The 21,678-nt window shown below is 37.3% G+C and overlaps 1 long non-coding RNA gene across 1 annotated transcript; it reads right to left on the bottom strand.

Moving 5' to 3' along the window:
* Positions 1-5,060: 5,060 nt before the first annotated feature.
* LOC143435288 (uncharacterized) lies at positions 5,061-9,295 on the bottom strand. The gene is made up of 2 exons (XR_013105438.1): positions 9,195-9,295; positions 5,061-7,665 (listed from the first exon to the last, which is right to left on the bottom strand). It is a non-coding gene; the product is annotated as an uncharacterized LOC143435288 (long non-coding RNA).
* Positions 9,296-21,678: the final 12,383 nt, after the last annotated feature.

The following is a 21,678-nucleotide window of genomic DNA, read 5'->3' as shown; positions in this document are numbered from 1 at the left end:
GGAGAAGAACCTGCAGAAAACAAGATCCAGCAATAGACCCAAAGTAGGATCCAGCCCAAGGGGAGGTCCCAAGGCCTGATACTATTACTGAAGCTATGGAGTGCTCACAAAAAGGGGCCTATCATGACTGGCCTCTGAAAGACACAACAAGCAGCTGAAAGAACCAGATGCAGATATTTACACCCAACCAATGGACAGAAGCTGCTGAACCCTGTGGTTGAATTAGGGAAAAGCTAGAAGAAGCTGAGGAGGATGGTGACCCTGTAGGAGGAGCAGCAGTCTCAATTATCTTGGACCCCCAAGATCTCTCAGACACTGTACCACTAACCAGCCAGCATACACCAGCTGATGTGAGGCCTCCAACACATATACAGCAGAGGACTGCCTGGTCTGGGTTCAGTCAGACAAGATGCAACTAACCCTCAAGAGACTGGAGGCATAAGAGAGCTTAGAGGTCTGGTGGGGTAGGGATTGGGGGAGACATCCTTGTGGAGATGGGGGAAGAGGTATGGGCTGTGGAATAGTCAGAGGGTGGACTTGGAGGGGGATAAAATCTGGAGTGTAAAAAAAAAGATCAAATACAATTTGAAAAAAAAAGAAAGAAATATTCAACATCCTTAGTCATCAGGGAAATGCAAATCAAAACATCCTTGAGATTACACCTTATAACAATCAGAATGACTAAGATCAAAAGCTCAAGTGACTACATATTCTGTCAAGGATTTGGAGAAAGGGGAACACTCTTTCATTGATGGTGGGATTGCAATCTGGTACTAACCATTTTGGAAATCAATCTGGTAATTCCTCAGAAAATTGGAAATAGCTCTACCTGAAGACTCAGCTATGCAACTCCTGGGCGTACACCCTAGAGATGCTCCACAATTTCACAAGAACATGTGCTCCATCATGCTCATAGTAGCCTTATTCATAATATACAGAAATTTGAAGCAACTCAGATGTCCCTCAAGAATGGATATAGAAAATGTTGTTTATTTACACAGTGGAATACTACTTGGCTATTAAAAACAAGGACATCATGAATTTTGCAGGCAAATGGATGGAACTAGACAATACCATCCAAAAGGATATGTATGGTATGTACTTGGGCCTTCCTCCATCCTTGAGCAGGCCAGAAAGACCATGTTTGCCTCAAGACCTTAACTGTAGAGTGAAAAATTATAAAAATAATTTTATAAAATGTGTATAGGCTTTTCTTTAGGCCTCACTTTAAAGGACATGGAAATTTTTCACTGAAGCAAGCTAAAAATGTAGACTGGCCAGTTTCAGGAACCAGCTAACCACAAAGGGAAGAGAGGAATGCAAGTCATCTACGTGATGCTGAGAAACTAGTGACCACGATGACAGGGCAGGGCCGTGTCCGGAACAACTGAGAAATAGTTGAGCAAGTGACAGGGCAAGGCTGCAATGACAGGGCAAGGCCACAGTGACATGGCAAGACCACATTTTTGAGAAGAATGAGTATACAGAGTGTTTTCCACATGACCCTGACTCACTTAGGTTGGGTTCCTCTGGAATTTTCCACTATTTTTATATTATGTTTCCTTGGTCACCCCGTCACCCCCCTTGGTTAGTGGTTCTGCTCTATATAAACCCTCCACTCCCAGCCGATGAAGTCGACACTCCTCTGCCCCTGCGTGGGGTGGGTCATGAGTCTCGGCCTCAGTCGACTGACCCCAAAATACACCTCTTGCTGTTGCATCAAGAATGGTGTCTTGTGAGTTATTGGGGTGGCTGTGAATTCCTGAGGTTTGAGGGAGGTCCTCCCTTCGTGGGGGTTGGGTCTTACATAACAACCCAGGTGGAGTCATCCCTGGAGGCAAGTACAACTTCCTACAGGAACTTAGAAGAATAGACTGCCTGCTGAGCTTGCCTTGCAACATAATCCAGCTGAAACAAAGAAAGGGTTCCATGGGCTTGCCCTATTCTTGGCTCCTGGTTTCTCTCACCCCTCCATCTCCTTTTCATTTCCAGCCCTCCTTTCAGGAGAACCCATTTGTCCATGGCCACTGGGTGGTTATGTGTACTCATGAAAAAGTAGATATTAGCCGAAACGTACAGAGTACCCATAATACCTCCCATGGACCCTAAAAGGTTTAACAAGAAGCAAGGCCAAAGTAAGGATGCTTCAATCACACTTAGAAGGGGAAACAAGATAATCATGGGAGGCAGATGGAGGAAGAGATCTGGGTGGGAGAGGGGAAGGAAAGAGTAAAGGGAGACAGGATTAGGTATCAGTAGAGGCAGGAGAGAAATCAGAGGGCCAGGAAAATGAATCAAAATATGCACCTAATGGAGATAAGAACTGGAGGGGGAACCTCTAGAAAGTCCCAGCAACCTGGAATAGGGGAGGCTCTCAGCCTTAGCAGAAATGGCCAACAGTGGGGAAATGGAACATGAAGAAACCACCTCTCATAGGTAAAATAGGGCTTCTAGTGGAGGGATGAAGAATGTAGACTGAAAAATTATAAAGATCATTTTATAAAATATATACAGGCTTTTTCTTTACCCCTAGACCTGAGCAAAAGAATGCAGGTTCACTAGTTCTAGAAAGCAGAACTGAATGTAAGATTTCAGGCCTTCACTGCCCCAGGATACATTCTGGGAGGAGTACATTATCCCTGAGTCAGAGGATACTTGCTGAATTAACATTCTTCAAGCCTCAGGGAAGAGAACCCACCTGTGGGTAGGGAAGGCTCAAAGCAGGAAGACACATTCCTGACCACAAAGAAAAATACAAGTCATCTAAGTGAGACTGAGAAATAGTTGGGCAAGTGACAGGGCAACAACTGAGAAATAGTTGAGCAAGTGACATGACAAGACCACATTTTTTAGAGGAATGGGTATACAGAGTGTTTTCCACATGACCCTGATTCACTTAGATTGGGTTCCTCTGGAATTCTCTGCTATTTTTATGTTATATTTCCTTAGCAACCCTTCACCCTCTCCTCACTCTCCAGGTTTGTGGTTTCCCCCTTTAAAAACCCTTCTCAGACTGACTGGCTTTGTCAAATTCAGCTCCTGTGTAGGCAAGCAATTTGACTGTTGGCTAGCCAACTCTCCCTAATAAACCTCTGGTGATTGCATCCAGGTATGGTGTCTTGTGATTTTTGGGTGGCTGTGATTTCCCGAGACTTAAGTAAGGGTCTCCTGAATTTGGGGATCTTCAAGACACTAACCTGCCTTTAATTTTTTTGACCCAAAATTGTCTAAAAGAAATGTAGGGGGGAAATGGATCAGAGACTGAACAAATGGCAGACCAGTGACAGGCACAACTTGGGTTTATTGTGCCTCATTCCCATGAATGAGCACCAAACCCTGACACTATTACTGATGATATATTGTGCTTGCAGATATGAACCTAGCATGGATGTCCTGAGAGGCTCTACCAGCATCTGACTGAGATAGATATAGATACTCACAGCCAACCATTGGACTGAGGTCAGGGACCCCAATGGAAAAGTTAGCGGAAGGAGTGAAGGAACTGAAGTGGATGGCAACCCCATAGGAAGACCAACAATATCAACTAACCTGGACCCTGGGCACTCCCAGAGACTAAGCCACCAACCAAAGAGCATACACAGGCTGGTCTGATGCCCTTAGCACATGTGTAGCAGAGAACTCCTTTTCTGGCCTCAGTGGGAAAGGATGAGCCTAATCCTGTAGAGACTTGATACCCCAGGGATGGAGGATGCACCCTCTCAAAGGATAAGAGGAGTGGGTAGGGGTGGGGAAAGAACTCTGCAAGGGGAGACCAGGAGGGTGGGCAACATTTGAGATGAAAATATATAAAATATTAAGTTAATTAAAAAACAGCAAGATAGAGCTCAACATTTATCATGATCTGTGCTTTCAGGCATTTTCTCTTTTACATTGTGTCCTTAAATAGTATGGCTCTTTAATAAGGATTATGCCATAAGACCATGGCAACTGTGTAACTACAAAATGCAATAAAGTAAGAGCTTCTAAATGGTTTATTCCCTTCTTATCCTGTATTATGAACATTATTTGAATGAATTACAACAGACTCAATTAATTTTTTTCATATATAATTGTAACATTTTATCTAGTCTATTAAGTCTAACATTTAAACTATACATCCTGTTACCATAAATTAAATATCTGCCACTTTTATGGATATAGGCATATGTGAATCTCATGCTGAAAGATGAGCCATGAAGATTGTGAGAAACCAAGTTATATTTAGAAGCACATTACTAGAGGTGGCTATTTAAATTTCATCTCTTGGATGAAGTCCTTTTTCCATTTTGTAATAATTGTGTTCAACAGTTCTGATAATTGGATCACTTAACTACTTGGGGGCCTAAGTGACACTGTGGATTTTTATACAAACAATAGCAGTGCTGCAATTGTGATTAGTGCCACACAACAGCACCATGTTAGTCTTTCTAAATGCATTTGCAGCTCTGCAAGGCATCTCTGCTCATCTTTACTATGTTTTTTTTTTTTTTTTTTTTTTTTAACAACTCGGTACACTATTGGTGGACTAAAGAAAAGAAAATGAGAATGCAAACTCTAGAGGCTCCTTCTTTGCTCTGTATATACTTTACTCACTTTCCTTTCCTCAGATTTGAGGACTGTATTACCTGTGAATACTTACTATATGCCAAGTACTTTGCTGAGTACCTTTCTTATATGCTTTATCCTTACCTAATCTCATAAAAACTTTATGAAATAGTCAATAGCAATACACTTATATTACAAAAGAGTTACAAAAGAGATTGTATGATTTGCATATGGCAAATAAAACCATATAGCTAATATTAAGCCAATAAAGATTCAAACCCAGGCAGCCTCATGCCATGGCCAATATACTGAACCTACTGCAAAACCATTGTGTAGGTGTGACTAGATTAAATTTACACAGTTGGTACTGGGTTTGAACAAATTAGGAAAATTTTCCTCTAGTCTTAAAAGCCAAGTTGACTGGAAGGCACAGATTCTTAAAATGCAATGAGATGATGTGCATAAACATACTATCAAGCATACTTTAATAAGAAGCATTTGAAAAACCCCAGTGCTTTTTGTTTTCATACACAATGTGTGTTTATTAAGATATCAACAGTTGTATTATTAAACGTTGATTTTTCAAATAGAAAAATGTCTATAAAATTATTTCTGTATGTAAAATAAAAATAATGGCCACAAAAGCAACTTTCAGAAACCACATACTCCTAATTCAATTCTTGTTCATCACTTTTGAAAAATAAATTTAAAAATATTTCATATACCATAGAAGCATACCTAATGAGGTATACAGGTCAGACTTCTGAGTCTTCATCTCCTAAAATCACCAGCCAGTTCTCAAACCCTTTAGGAAGAGCTAATGTTTTATAATCTTTTTTGCAATCTTTTATAGAAGCAAAATGATGAAAAAGTACTACTGTGTACATTTATTATCTGTCACAGAAATTATCCTTTTGAAGGTTGCTTCTTTCTTTTGTAGGGAGCAAAGTGTTCTCAAGAATTAAAAGGTTTCTAAAGGATGATTCATAGTTCAACTGCTCTGGCTCACATAGTCTAAAATCAGAATACAAAGCAGTCTTTCAATCTCCCACATGGAAAGAGACACGCATATCAGTCTTTACAATGACCAGCAGAACCAGAGTCTATGTTCATCAACAAATAAAAGGATAAAAAATGTGCTTTTGTGTGTGTGTGTTTATATACATACAATAGAATTTTAGGCACCTATAAAGAAAATTTAATCCATGAAAATTTGAAGAAATGGAATCAACTGAAAATTATACGCCCAAAAGAAAAATCAATAATTAAAGACAAATGTTACATTTACTATCTCATGCAGAAACTAGATTTAAAATTCTATACATGTGCTCATATGTGTGTGTTTATACATGTGTGTTTGTATGTGGAAAAAAAAAGAAGAGAAGTGAGAATGGAACCTCAAAGGATGTGAAAAATAAAAAGTACTGGAATACATATTGTACTATGAAAGTGGAAAGGGGGAAGAAAAGGAGCCAGGAGGGGACATAGAAGAGATAATGAGGGAGAGAATCACAAATGAAAAATATAAAGTTATATGTATAAAGAGCCAATGATCAAAACATACTGCTTTTCAGTCTATTCTAAAAACTTAATTTTAAATATATAAATTTTTTTTCAGATAGATTTTGCAGACATGTTCCTTTCTTCCTGAAACTTCTGGGAATTTACTAGATGAAGCTAAAAAAATATAGCAATTAGGGACTGTGGAGATAGTTTAATGTATGAGGATGGGCAAGTATGAGGACATTAGTTTGAATATTCAGCATTTCCATAAGAAAGCCAGCCATGGGTCATGCATGTCTCTATCCCCAGCACCACCATGTGGGCACATCTCAGATGACAAGGTAGGGATAAGGATACAGAAAACACACACACACATACACACACACACATGTGCATGCACACACATATGTGTGGTGTATAATGTATATAACTGATAAAGATCTAATGTGATGCAAATGTGTGTGTGTGAAAATAGGAAGTGTACTGTTTATACCGTAGCTTATATGACAAGCTATGTTGAAAAAGAGCTCTGATTAAGTGACTGACCCATGAGCCTAGTGTCTTTCTTCTATGATAACTCAGTGATTTATTAGTTTGTTTTAAAATAATGTGCATCCTTGACCAATACAGATGCAGATACTCACAGCCAACTATTGTACTGAGCCAGGTGACACAAATAGAAGAGCTAGGGGAAGGGTTGAAGGGGATTGTAACCTAATAGTAAGAACAATATTATCTAACTGGACCACCCAGAGCTGGGGTGTACTTGAATATGAGAAGATGCAGGGCGTTTGAGGAAGAATTTATTTCTCCTTGTGCTGTTACCCTGATTCTCATGGGCAGTATAAAAATCCTCCTAATTCCAGCTGATGACATGTCAACAGTAACCATCCAATGCTATGTGGATGCCCACCTTCTGGCTTAGGAAGACATTGAACTGAAACCTGTAGTTGCAGCTTCATTTTCCTGCCTTTGTCATACTCCAGTCCTTTGTTTATTGGCCATATTTTGTTAAATATAAGTCCATTAGTTCTCTCAAAACTATGTACCCTAAAACATACCTCAGCATTTTTTCAAGTCACATATAAATTAACAGCAACCAAAAGAATAATCACAATCTTAAGCCAATATTAGGCTACCTCATTTCACCAGTGGTATCTCACTACTGTCACTGAAGAATGCCATCCTACATACTATCTGATGCCTTCTCTAAGAGACTTGGAAAAGTAAAATAGTGATCTTTGGGGTTGATAGAAATATGCCTAAGTTGTCTACTTCCATTGCTTAATTTCTACAGTCTCTATTCTAAGAACATGGGTGGCCAACACTTTTCATAAGCTCAGAGTTGGTCTCACTGTTTCTTCTTGCTTCATTTTTCAAATAAATATTGTCACTATATCAGTTGAAAGCTAAGCAGCTTAAAATACCCATAGTATATTCTCTCTTATATGTCCCAAAGCTTAGAATTTGAAAGGGGTCAGCAAACCTTCACATGTTTGATAAGATGAGTGTCAGCTTCAATTTCTGTTTCCTGTTCTCCTTGGTCAAATAAATTCTGCAGACATAAAATCCAAATTCAGGTCCATGCTTGTCTGTACCATATCTGCTATCCTGTCACTGAGAGAAAAAAAAAATGTTTTTCACTTACTATGAAGCCAAACCAAGTAAACAGTGAAGTACTGTCCACTCACAGAGATGAGAAGGAGAAATAAGCCATGTAACATCAGTTTCCAAAGAAAGTACTCCTTTACACTATCAAGCCAGAAACAAAATCAGGTAATACGTCAAATAAATCATCCTCCAGACAATAAAATGTCCAATATTTAGTCCAAGAGTATGGCAAAACCCTTTACTGATTCAAAGTTTATTCTTAGCACTATATAACTTTACAATCTATTGACCCTATTTTCAACTATGGATGAAGACCAAATTAATAATATGTAGTACAAGCAACAATTCAATAGTAGGGGCAATCAAAATTTTTTATAATCTATATAAACATGCCAGGAATAAAACTCTAGTAATTAATAAGACTTTCTAAAAACAAATCTTGCCAGGTATAGAGGTATATACTTTTAATCGAGCACCCAGCAGATAGAGGTAAGTTGATTTCTGTAAATTCAAGGCCAACTTTGTCTACATAACATGTTCCTGGCCTGCTGCATCTATGTAATTTTATACCCTGATCAATTTATTTTTAATTTCAAAGACAAAATCATAACCTTTCCTATAGCTTTGTTTCAGTGAACACTCATCATCCTTTCTAAATGGTCATTGGTACACCACTAATTTGTTTTGCTTAGCGAGCATTCACTTGCTCCAAAATCCAGGGTCAATGAATCAGAAATGAATCTAGTCTCCACATATAAGACAATGTTATGTGTCATGGCAACTTTATACCTTAATTTAAGAAAATCAATAAGAGCAATAGAGGCAATAGTCCTATCAGTAACAAAAATCAGGAATGAAAATGTACTTGTGTGAAACAAATAGCAAAGGGACAATCTGAGGGACATACACATAAACTATAAAACACCAAGTGAAGTCCCAAAACCTGCCACCATAAGTTATTACTACCATCAAGTGTAAAATCAAAATGACAACAGCAGTGACTCAAGTTAATTGAATTCTGAGCTTCCTTATTGTTATCTTTACACCCAAATTGGTATCCAGGCCTAAGAGAAACCATCTGTGTAAAGCTTTCCATTCACTTTTTCCACAAGATGTAAAACATAAATTCTAATTTCCTTCTGCAAGCATCATGGGCCCTTTGTTCAATATGTGTATAAAACTGTTCTCAGTTCACACTCATCTTTTTTAAGCTTTGTGCTAGAGATTATAATTGTCTTGAGAATATAAAGGTAAAAAAAGAAATATGGGCCATTGATTTACAGAGTTCATAATTTGGAAAGAAAAATAGACAACAAGCAATAAGCAAGTGAAAAATTGCTCCATGTGTCTTAATATGCTGATAATTGCTATGAATAATGTAATGGTGGATGACACTGGAGACATAATTTCAGATTTGGTATTAGGAAAGATTGTTCTGTGAGTGAGTATCAGTAAAGACAATATTGTCTAAGTCAATAATTCATCCCCATTTCCCAGCATGGTTGGCTGCTCTGAGACAAAACATTTTAGGGTACCTGAAATCTGGATGGTTACTCATCATCACAGCCTGGTGAAGATCTGTCACTTCCTTGCACCTACACTCATTACTTCGTGTAATATGGCAGAGGAACAAAGACTGGAAGAGAACACAGAGAGTGACTTTCCATTGTCATGCTTTCTCACAGTCCATTAATCAGAAATAATTACATAGTCTTCTTGGATACTATATTCATATGCACTCTGCCCTCGAAACCTTTGTGTATACTTTAACTAGGTGCATAAGGACCACTTTGACCTGTACTCTATTCACCATCCTAAACTTTTCCCCTTTGAAAGGAAAGTATGACTTTCACATATTTGTTTCCACCCCTTTAGAAGTTTTCCTGCTGTCAATCACCTTCCTTACTTTCGCTGGTGTTATTTCTAACTTACACAACTCATGGTATGAGTCATCTCTTCTGGGATGCTTGCTGAGACTATTCACGTTTGAGTTTGTCTTTTCTCCAGTGTCTCCTTAGTAGAGTATTCTTGACAATTGGGAATCTATTACTTGTTTCTCTTCTGGATTCTCTACTAAAACCAAAGCAATGAAGATAATAACTGTGTCTTCCTAATTATTATACTACAATATAGACCCTTAAAACAAAGAAGATGCTTGAATATCTTTTTTAAAGGAAAATTGTACATAAATGGGAGATTTTGCTTTATTAAGTATAGTTGGCAAATAATATGGTAAGAATTATAAAGCCAAGAAAATTTGTTGCAAAAAGTAAGAAAACTGTATTTTTTCAAATCCCTGTCATCTGCTAAATCCAAAGCAAGAAGTGCTATGAATAGTCATTTCAGTTTCAACCATAATGAAATCAAGGTGCTATGAAAACAGTCATCAGGACATGTAATCATGTAATTGAATCAGAAGCCCATTTGTCTTGGACTAAGACAGAGTTCAGAATTAACCACTTCACTTCATCCAGAATTCATGATATACTACTCATTCAAAAATGAGGTTTTCCTCCTAAAACTTAAAATTTCCCACAACTCGTTTTTATTCCTCCCCCTATAATTTCCATGAAACATTAAACCTACAATTTCTGAGAAGAGTCAGAGATAAATGTATGATACCAAAGAAAAGAATATTGTGAGCTAAAGAGGGAGGGGTAACTAAAATGGGAGAAAAAGAGAAAATGTCAAGAGTCAAAATTAGCATGGAGTCTTGAGGGAAAAATAAATTGTAAATCAAGGGGAAAATATAGGAAGCAAGAAATAAGCAACTGTTATATCATTGTGATGAGTTGTGTTATATATTATAGTATTGAAATATATATCATTGTTATATATTAAAGTATTGCCAATAGCAATACCTAAAAATTAGTTAGGACTTGCTTAATAATAAAACCTAAAAAATTCTACTTCTGATTAACTACTAGAAAAAATTATTTATCTATGAAAATGCTGCTTCTGTTCGATTTTCTCTCATGTCATGCATTTTTGATGCAAAGACTAGTTAAGAGTCAATATAATTCTGGCAAATACATTGCATTTACTGTGTCTGGGAGACTGCAGAAGAACCACTCTGATAAAAACCATTCAATGCTTGCTTCATGGCATTGGTGGAATTATAGAGGCAAGAAATCTTTGTCCATGTCAGCTGAGATCCAGTCCTGCATATATTACTGAAGTAGTGTTATCGTCCAAGCCTGGTTGAGTCTAATTTCAATCATCTAGAACTTGGAATAGACTGACTTTTCTCAAATTAGGCTTGTTTTTCTGAAAATCTAAAATGTCTCTGTTTCCTTTTCTAGAAAGCCCTTAACCAAATTATTCTGCAGAATAAGCTGTATGTGCTAAACTTTGGAATAAGCAAAGTGAAGCTGCTATTTGTACTATAAGATCTCGAAGACTTGTATGGGGTCCCAGGTTCGATTCCTGGCATCTCCAAGGTGAAAGAAAGAAAGAAAGAAAGAAAGAAAGAAAGAAAGAAAGAAAGAAAGAAAGAAAGAAAGAAGAAAGAAAAATCTTGAAAAAATGTAATACAGTAGTTTCCACTGTGTTTTTTTCTTACAAGCAGATTTTCTTTGAGGCATTCAAAAAGCTATTTGACCCTATGATCACTTTTCCATGGAATACATCTTAGGAATTATTAATCTACCTTGCAGCATGCTGCCATGGGTCACATTCATATTTGGAACAGAGTTTGTGATTGGTATGACATAAGCACAGTCTGTGAATCTGATCTGGTAACAAAAGCATTGAATTATAATTAGTTTTATGATTGTAAGTACACAAATCATCATAAAACAAAAATCTATGAGAACCCAATTCAGGTGAGAAGTTGAAGCAGAATTTCTCTGTTATGGCATTTTTAAAATTAAGCCCAAACCTTGAGGATGTATGCAACTTTGTTAGCAGAAGAAAGGTGATAAGAGCTTCCCAGGTAGAGGAGGCAGCAAGTCCACTGGATCTGAAGCAGAACACATCATACCTAATCACAACAGCCTGTAACAGTAGAGCACAGCTAAGGGAAGGAGAACAGCCCTCAGAGAGCATGCTATCCAGCTAGAGCATGTGGACATTAAGTCTGGTTCTTTCTCCCAGCACCATGCTCTCAGAAATATGACTCAGACAGAAAATATATTTACAATTACCTTAGCCATAGAGATAAGCTCTTCTCTGACTAGATCATAAATTAAACAATTTTTAAATCTATATTCTGCCACGTGACTGGTAATCTGTGCTAATGAACCATGTATCTGTCTCATCACATCTTCCCAGGTGACTCTCTTGCACACCACTGTCTTTCGGAATTGTTTCTACCTCCCTGATGTTCCACCTCCTATTTTCTACCTAAGTCATAGGCATCAGATGTATTGTTGACAGGAGCCATACGCATACACACATAAGATATTCTCTCTATAAGAGAAATAACTTTATACCAATAGTTCTCAAGATTCCTAATGCTGTGACTCTTTAATACAGTTCCTCAGGTCGTAGTGACCCCAGCCATAAAATTATTATTTTGTTGCTATTTCATACTGTAATTTTGTTACTGTTATAAATTTCAATGTAAATGTCTTATATACAGAATATCTAACTAATATCCAATATGTTTTGGGGGTTCCAAACCACGGATTGAGAACCACTGCTCTACACCTCCTGTGGAGATCAGAGAGAGCCCTTGTGTGACTGAAGTCCTCGGTGAATGTGCACTGTTGACAAGGACATGGCTTCAGACCCATATAAAATCTTATTCTTAGATCCATGTAAAAAATGGCAAGGACCCTAGGTGGGAGTAGTGAGGCTCAAAGGGATGGCAAAACCTTTTTTTTAGTCCATGTGTGTGTTTGTAACATGTGCAATACACAGCTTTTCCCCTGAGACATTTAAGGTCTGAAGACTGCTTGCTCCCTACAGAGATTAGCAAAGTCTGTCTCCTGAATTCAGTTATAAAATAACCCTTGCCTCCTTGTTTGTCTACATGCAATAGCACTACCTCCCTGATCAACTCTATATAGTAAACATACTGAGTTTCGAAGGTACTGTGCCTTTTCCATCACAGTGCCCAGTCCATCCAATGCTAGTGTTTCTGTGTCCATGTGTTTCTGTCTTTTCTTTATTTCCTTGGTGCTCCTAGAAAAAAAGGTAAAAATTAAAATCAATGAGGCCTTCTGTTAGGAAAATCAAAAGTCTAAGCACAAACAAACAAAACAAAATAAAACAATAAAACTCCTACTATAGATCAAAATGAACTCTCTGGTGAGTGTTAGGTCTAACTAAAGATTCTTTAAGCTCCAACTTCAAGCCATCTCATTCTCTACTTAGAACTCCCTACCAAAGCAAGAGGAAATTATCTCAGGAGGATGAGAACCATAACACCTTATGCTTTACCATCTTTAGTACAAGAAGGTACTCTGCAGGCTACCAAAAGAGAAACAAACACCATGTCAGCCACAAACCCTTTAATCTACAATGGTGACCTGCCTGCAACATATACTAGGGTAATAGTGACATGAAGCTTGTGAGAGTACCTAACCAATATCTGATTAGACTCAAAGTTTACTCTATGATGTGGAACTCAATCATATCCCAACACTGCTTACTTTCTCTAATCTTGCAACTGACTGTGTGCTGTCCTTAGCACGTTTAGAGAAAGTAAGCTGGAACTGAGCTGGAAACTTCCTCCCTTCTGTTTTCATTTTATTTCTATTGCTGTGATAAAACACTCTGAACAACAAATTTGAGTAGAAAATAATTTACTTGGCTTATACTTTCATAGCACAGGCTATTATTGAAGGAAATCAAGGCAGAAATTCAAGCAGGAATCTGAAGCAGAAACCATGCCTGCTTGAAAGCTTATTCAGGTTCATGTTCACCAAGCTTCTTTATATGACTCAAGATCATCAGCCCAGAGAATGGTACCACCTGCAGTGGAATGAATCCTCTCACATCAATTAGCAACAAAGATAATCCCAGATAGATGTTCCCACAGACCAACTTGATAAGAATTACTCAATTGATACTCCTTTTTTCTGATGATTCTATATCATGGTGATAGTTAATAAACTGTTTAACTAAATAAGACATCAGCTGCTCTCTGATTGGATTTAAGGCATATTCAATAGAAGGGAATCCATATTTGGTACTGTAAACTCAGGCAAAAACTCATACCTTAGGAGGTCATAGACAATGGGGGTAACTGTTGTTTTGATAAGCTGACATAGTAGCAGTCTGCTTTCTAAATATGTATGCTTATATACTTAGATAAATTTTACTTCTAAACTATTAATCAGAGAAGGCTTTCTTTACAGTGAATGGCACTCTGGTAAACCATTGGCTACTTACAAGACTCTAAGGGATCTGGATTTCAAACAAATGTTAGCACATGTGTTACGGCTCTTTTAATTATCAAGTTAAAAATACTTTTTTTCTTCTACTGGATTTAATGTAAGTTGGATTGATTGTACACCTTCTAATTGTGTTTGTGTTTTGAAATTTGGAATGTCAGTTACAGAGGTCTATCAACCAGCTTTTGTTTTAGTGCCGAGTATCAGAGAACCTTGGTATTCTAAAAATAACTTGCAAGTACTGGAAGAAATGAGTCAGAATTTAAGTAGAAGCAAGAGGATAGTGGGTTTGATTATTGCTGCTATAACAGCTTTAATTACATTAATTGCTAGCACCACTGCTTCTGCAATTGCTGTGACACAAGAAGTTAAGATAGCTACTTTTGTTAATCATTTAGCAAAAAAAAAAAAAAAATGCTACTAATGTGTTAAATATACAAGAGGATTTAGATAGGCATTTGGAAGAATGGATTGATGATCTTTATCCTATTCAAATGATGGGAAGGAAGTTCAGAATTTAAGGGTAAGGAGCCATCTTGAATGCCATGCCAAATACCATTGGATTGATGTTAGTGCTAAATTTACAGTGATAGTCATTATAATTAGGAAAAAGTTTCAAGACACTTGTAGTGTATTTGGCATAATTCTAATACCTCTCTTGATGTTTTAACATTACATAATGAGCTTATGAATTTCAAGAACGCTGATCTGCTGAGCATTGATGCAGTAGATACTGCTGAAAAAATTACCCATGACCTGAGGTCAGTATTTTTATTTTGGTCAAGCTTCAAGAATGACATATATAGCTTGATCATGTTAGCCTCTTTTGTCCTGTAAATACTTGTATTCCTGCCCATTGTGTTAAAGCTTGTCTTTAACAACATCAACATGTTGGCAGCCAAAGTACATAGCTTGAACCTGAAAATGAACCCCCAGACACAGTTATTAAATTAACAGGCTGGAAAGCCAAGGATGAGTAAGATTCTGCACAGAGCCTTACTAACCTAAGACAGAAGTGCATTGCTTTGGATAATGCATATTTCATAATGGGTAAGGAAGGTATTCCTGTCAGAATGACCTAAGACAGGCTCAGTCTTGTTAATGAAATAAAGGGGGGGGGAGGCAGATAGCCTTTGGGGCTGCTTGGCAAGAATCTGACAGGGGCCAAGTACAAGGAAATGTGCTGCTTGATAGTAAAATGACATTGGCCAAAGACAAGGAAGTAGTCTTCGGGCAGGAATCTGACATTAGGCTAGAACAAAGAAGCAATTTCAGACAGTAATCTAAATTTTAGGCTAGAACAAGAAAGTAGGCTTCAGACATGAAAATGACTTTGGGATAGGACAGGGAAGTTGGCTCAGATATTTTGGTCATCCTGATAAGCCCTTAGAAACAATGGTCACAGGAGTGTTCATGTAATTGTGTTTAATGCCTTGCTTGTTCTTTGACTATTTGTGTTTATTGTCATGATTGTTCCTCGACTATTTGCATCTATTGTATTGCTAGACCTTCAAATCCAGAACTGACCTTAATACATACATGTAATTAAAATGGTATAAAACCAAAAAGGAGAAGGGAGGATGGGATATGGGGGTCTAGGGAGGGGAAATGGGGAAAGGGTATGACATCTGAAATGGAAATAAATAAAATCCAACGGGGGAAAAAAAGACCCAGAAAAAATTAAAACCCATGGTAGTTTCGAACAGAAGAATAACCAAAGTTAGAGGTACATATTAACACCAGAGATATAGTCCAATATAAATTAAAATTGACTATGTTAAACAAAATTATATCCTGATATTGAATATGTTTCTGTGTCTGTCAAAAAAGCTATTCATATCCTTGGAGGCAAATATAAGGTTCTTGCGTTATGAATGAAGTAGTAAGTGAACATACTATCAAGCCAATTCTTGATGACTTATCATTACACCCATAAATTAAAGCATCTCTCAGCCCTCATCAGAGGAGCTTCTATTTAAAGTACTAGTTCCCATGTTGTCTTTGTGCTAATTCCCATAGTTCTACATGTTCAACTTTGTATCCTTTTTTTTTTTAAAAAAGGGGGATACATTGGAACTAGCACAAAGACGACAACTAGATAAGATATAGAGAATAAGAGGCCACAAAATGCTCATTCCTAAAAGGGACATGTATATCACAGCCCTTCTCCCAAGACTCAGGGATCATTGTTGGAGGTACAGCAGAAACATTTTAAGAGTCAATGGCAGTGGATGAATACCAATAAACAACAGGGTAACTATACATGCAAACCCACAGCACTTGTGATGGCAACCCTTAACCAAGCTCAAGCCAGACATCTCAGCATGGAGGGAGAAGCTAGATATGAGGTAGCAGAGGAGATATTAGAAATCTAAAGCTGCTGGAAGAGGGAGTCGGCTTTTCTTAACAATGTTGCCCTTTGTAAGTCAATCAAGCTCTGAAAGAATGCCACACATCCAAGAACAAATGGCCATCACAAACTGGACTTGAACGGTTTTTTAAAAAGGATACAAAGTTGAACATGTAGATAAGAGAGTAGATTTGAGGGGAGTTAGGAGAAGGGTAAATATGATAAAAACACTTTGTATTTACAATAAACTATTAAAAAGAAAGAATCAAAAAGCACATTCACCATCAAGCTTCATTCCAGACACAGAGCTATAGTTCAACATATGTGAATGAACAAATACCAAATATTACATAAATGAACACTATAACAGCAATCACATGACAATTTTAAAAAATATATTTAAAAAATATCTTGACACAAAATCTCACATTCTTTTTTGATAAAAGTCCTGCAAATAGTAGTAATAAATAGAAGGACAGACTACAATACAATACAGGCTGCATATAACAAATTTATAGTTAACAGTGATGATAAATGAGGAGAAACCCAAAGCATTTCCACTAAAATTAGTAGCAATGCAAGTGCCCAACTTCCACACACTTAATCACCATTGCACCTGAAACCTGAGCTAGCACAAAAAGAGGAATAAAGTGGATACAACATAGGTATTGTACAGAGACAGTTGCACACCAGTGTTTTTTGCAGGAATGTTCACAATAACTAACTTGGGTAACCAACATAAGTATTTGTAAACAGAAGAGTGGATATGCACAATCATAATTGGATTTTTTTTTAACCGTACAAAAGAGCAAAACAAAAAGTCAAAGTTCCTTCATTTGAAGATGATATCATTTTATATTAAGAAACCCTAAAGAATCCACCAAAAAATTCCTAGATTTAATAAACATTTTCAGAAAAGTGACAAGACATGAAATTAACATACAAAAATTAGTAGCCTGTCCATATACTGAAATTCAAATTATAACAACATGGAGATTCCATCTCACCTTAGCCAAAATGGGAGTCATTCAGAAAACAAATAATAATAAATTCTGACAAGGATGCAGACGAAAGAGAACCCACCTCATATGCTTGTGATGAAAAGGTAAACTAGTCAAGGCACTATAAAAATCAGTGTAAAGATCTTTCAAAAACCTGAAACTCTATTGACTATGTGGTCCAGTTACATCCCTCCTGGCTATTCACATAAAGGACTTCAAGTCACCATTCCACAGAGATATTTTCACACCAGTGTTTTACGCAGGAATGTTCACAATATAGCTAACTTAGGTAACCAATGTAAGTATCCATAAATAGAACAGTGGATAAGCACAATCATAATGGGATTATTTTTTCACCCATACAAAAGAGCAAAGTCATATTATTTGCAGGAAAACGTATGCAATTAGACATGATCATAGTAACTGAGTTATGTCAACCTCAGTATGACAAATACAACAAATTTACTCTCATTTGTGGCTCCCACATTTTATACATATGCAAAAATAATGTATATGTATATAAGAAAATAGAAACTAACGTACTTAATGGAACTGTAGGGGACAGGGAGGGAGAAAAAAACAAGGGGAAATATGCTTAAAGCACATTTTATACTTGTGTGAAAATGTTATATAACCTAGTACCAGGTCTGATTAATATGTGATAATGGATTTTTTAAATTCTAAATTGACGTTTACTTCTACAATAACTAGGTAAATACTGAACTCATTTTCCAGCATGGACAAATAGAAATATAGATAAATTCTATGCAACAACTGTCTGCAGACATTGGAAAAGAAGTAGCACAGACTATAATCCTTATCAAAAAGAAAAATAGATGAGTAAGGGTGTATTTTTACCCTGAGGTTTTCTCATGGGTCATTATTAAAGCTACAAAAATTTGTTTAAATCCTTTCTGAGATAAAGGCTTAACCTTTCCTATAGGAGAGATCTCGGTGAGTAGAGGGGCTACAAATCAGAGTAGACTATGATGGCCAAAATGTATACAACAAAATACACAAAGAAGGAATCCACATGGATGTAGAGCCAGAAATATGCATCAGGATCCCTTGAGTGTACTGCTAGCTAGTAAGCTCTCTGCGCAGAGGAGAAAACCTCTTTAAAATCAGCAAAGTTTTATTAACAGTCATCTAACCAAAGAACATGTGAGGCTGGGAGACATTGTTTTTCTAGCTAGTCAGTTGGTAGTTGTAGCCAGTGAGGCCCTAGGGTCAGTGTTGCTCTAAATAGATTCTTTGAAAAAATTTTTAAAACAACAAAAACAACAACAACAAAAAAATAACATAAATCTTTGAAACACTCAAGCTGATCCACAAAAGGAAAACACAAGAAAATGTGTTAATCTCACATTTACAGCCTAACCAAAATCAAAACTCTCTGGGAAACATGTAGGATAGGCCTGTGTTCAGAACAATGACCTTCTGCTACTCTAGTCTTCTAACACAGAATGAGAGCAACACTGTAGCAATTTAACCCAAGTCTCATACATGACCCGAAACTGTTCAAAACCCACGTTAAAAAATCAAAGCACGGATCAATTTCATGTAATTTACTTTATTTAACTTAATATACTCAAAATATTTCATAATGTAAGTGATTTAAAGTTATTATTAAAATATTTATATTTTACTGTAATATCATTGATATATAATATTTATAGTTGTACAATATGTGTTTTTTTTCTTCAATTTATTTCTGATTAAGCTTCAAGCTGCAGATATATAGACAGATAGTAGCTACCATGCTGAGCAGCAAAGATTTAACATAAAGAAGTATGGTTTGGGGAGTAGCATCTTTCTGCTCTAGCTGCAGATAGAAACTTTACCATAAGGAACTGAGCTTGAATGCAGCCCTGTAAGATTTTCCCAATCTGTTTTGGGGCAGTACTGCCTGCCATATCCTAAAATGGTACTGTTAATATCTAAAGCATTTAATTAATGTTTCTGCCTTTTCCAAGAACCTAATTAGACTGTAAGATAAGCAGAAGCTATGCCCTGCAGAAATTACCAGTGCTTCATAGCTATTGACCTCCAGATGTCATTAATGGTAATCATACAAGAACTGATAAGGATAATTTCCACTCTAGATCAATCATGTTTAATATAGGCATGCAATTTACTGGGCTGTCATCTGTCTCCTTCACGACTACAGAGAGTAGAAAAATATAGTATAAGAATAAAAATTAGTGAGAGTGTCCCCTCCTGGTATGGAAATCTTTTAAACCAAGGCACTTAGTTCTAAATATCATACATGTAGCAACCCACCCATTTATTTAAAACTATAGATGGTTTGTGTTATTCAGTGTTCAATAGACACTTGCTAAACAGGACTCAACTTCTAAATATTATACATGTAGGATACCACCAATAGACACTTGCTAAATAGTACTCAATTTGTTTTTATTTGTTTGTTTAGAAATTTGAAAATTATGCCTCCTTTTCTATTCTCATCCAAATGCTTTTCCTAGGCATGTTCCTAGGTTGAGTCCGCCACTTAGTGTTCCATGAAAAAATGATCATGTTATAACTCACCAAGCTAAAGAAAATTTTCAATATTTTCATGCTTTTAGTGACCTTGAATCAGTCTTAGGTGTGCCTGTACCTACTTTGTACCTAATACAAATCAAGTTTTAAAGAATAATATAATATGAGGTGATTTATTGGCATCTCCCTACTGGGAAGAAACAATTTTCCTTCCCACTAAGTTTACACTCCCCCAAGAATCTAAGAATCAGTCATCCTAATGTAGGGTCATTGGTATAGCATGAGGAGGCTTAGCCCTGACGCACATTCCTGTCTTCCATTTTCTGTATTTCTAGTATGTAAGCCGATAATCACCTGATCCTGCTCAAGTTTCTTTCAAATGTACACAGTTTCCTTTTGATACTATGAATTTCTTTTTAACATGCAGTTCACTGGTCTAAAAAACATGTTACCAAAACTGGTTCCAAGACATCTTATTTACAGTAGTAATTTGCTTCCTTTTCTTGCAGAGTAATGGTGAAGTATTCCCTTGAAAACTTAACTACAGAAAAGTTGTGATGTCTCTGAAACAGGTAAAATCAGATTAATGGCTACAATTGATGGTTCTTGTATCTGGTAAATTTGAATGGCTTCACCAAAGCCTTTTTTTAAAAAAGATATTTGATAATAGTCTGATATTCTAACACTGGGAGATAATTTAGCATCTTCACAGTTCCACATTTGTAATGAATTATGATCTATTACATTCTTTCCTTAATTTAAAGGCTACATTTTTAGGCTATTATAACTGGGGACTTAAAACTTGTCTATTAATTTAATTTTCAGACCAATAGTTATTCATTATTAGATAAATCTTTCTATAAAAGAATGTGGGACCGTGATAGGATGACTTGGGTTTTGGTAGAATCGCTGGCTGGAAGTAGCCCAGAGACCCAACAGGTGTTCATGGCCTGTGAGGGATGGGCATATATTCTGCTGTGCTCCCAGAATCCAGGCTCCTGACACATGGAACAGATCTCCATTAACCTGGACCATTCAGTCACGTAGGGCAGTGCAGCCCCTCCCAAAGAGCACAGGTAGAGAGCATGACTACAGGCCTCAGCCCTAGAGAGATTTCCATATTGAGTTACCTAAAGGCCAGAGGGCATAGCCAATTATACATTCCTTTTTTCAGACCCCCCAGACCCTCCTTCCTTCTCCTTCCCTATTTAACTGAGGCCCACCCTGACTTAAGTGGGGGTGCATCCAGACCATCTATGATCTGCCATGTCAATAAAACTTTTGGAACCCCAGACTTCCTCGTGTCACTGGGGCCTGCCATCATGGCAAGCTTCTCTACATTTTCTGCTGTGGGCCAACCGCTTCTCACAGCTCAACACTTGCGTGCCCACAGTCTCTGTTCATCCGGGCCACCCCCAAGTGGTGCCTGGGAGCCCCGAATGGAGACACTGACCTACAGGTCCACTTGAGAACCCTGCCCACCCACGGAACTTTAGACTGAGTTCACTCCCTGCCCAGGAGCACCCCAGCAGCTTCTCATAGCCCAGCTCCTGCCCGGTGGCATGGAAGGGGATATGCAGGAACTACAACACAACAGAGATCTGCACACGTCCACACAGACAGGCCATCGATTTTTCCCCACAAAAGAATGCCACTAAAACTTCTACTTATAGCTCTGACAAATCAGTTACTACCCAATCAGCAATCACACCAAAACAACTAAAAAGTTTTGGCAAATTGGAAAGTAATGATAATTTGAAAATTACTGGAGAATCTCAAATCAGGGACACTATGAGACCAAATCTTAAAAGAAGAGGAAGAGAAG

Source organism: Arvicanthis niloticus, chromosome 20 (assembly GCF_011762505.2).
Source record: "Arvicanthis niloticus isolate mArvNil1 chromosome 20, mArvNil1.pat.X, whole genome shotgun sequence".
Lineage (NCBI taxonomy): Eukaryota > Metazoa > Chordata > Mammalia > Rodentia > Muridae > Arvicanthis > Arvicanthis niloticus.
The sequence above is the reverse complement of the archived record's forward strand: the minus strand, read 5'-3'. Positions and strand labels throughout refer to the sequence as shown.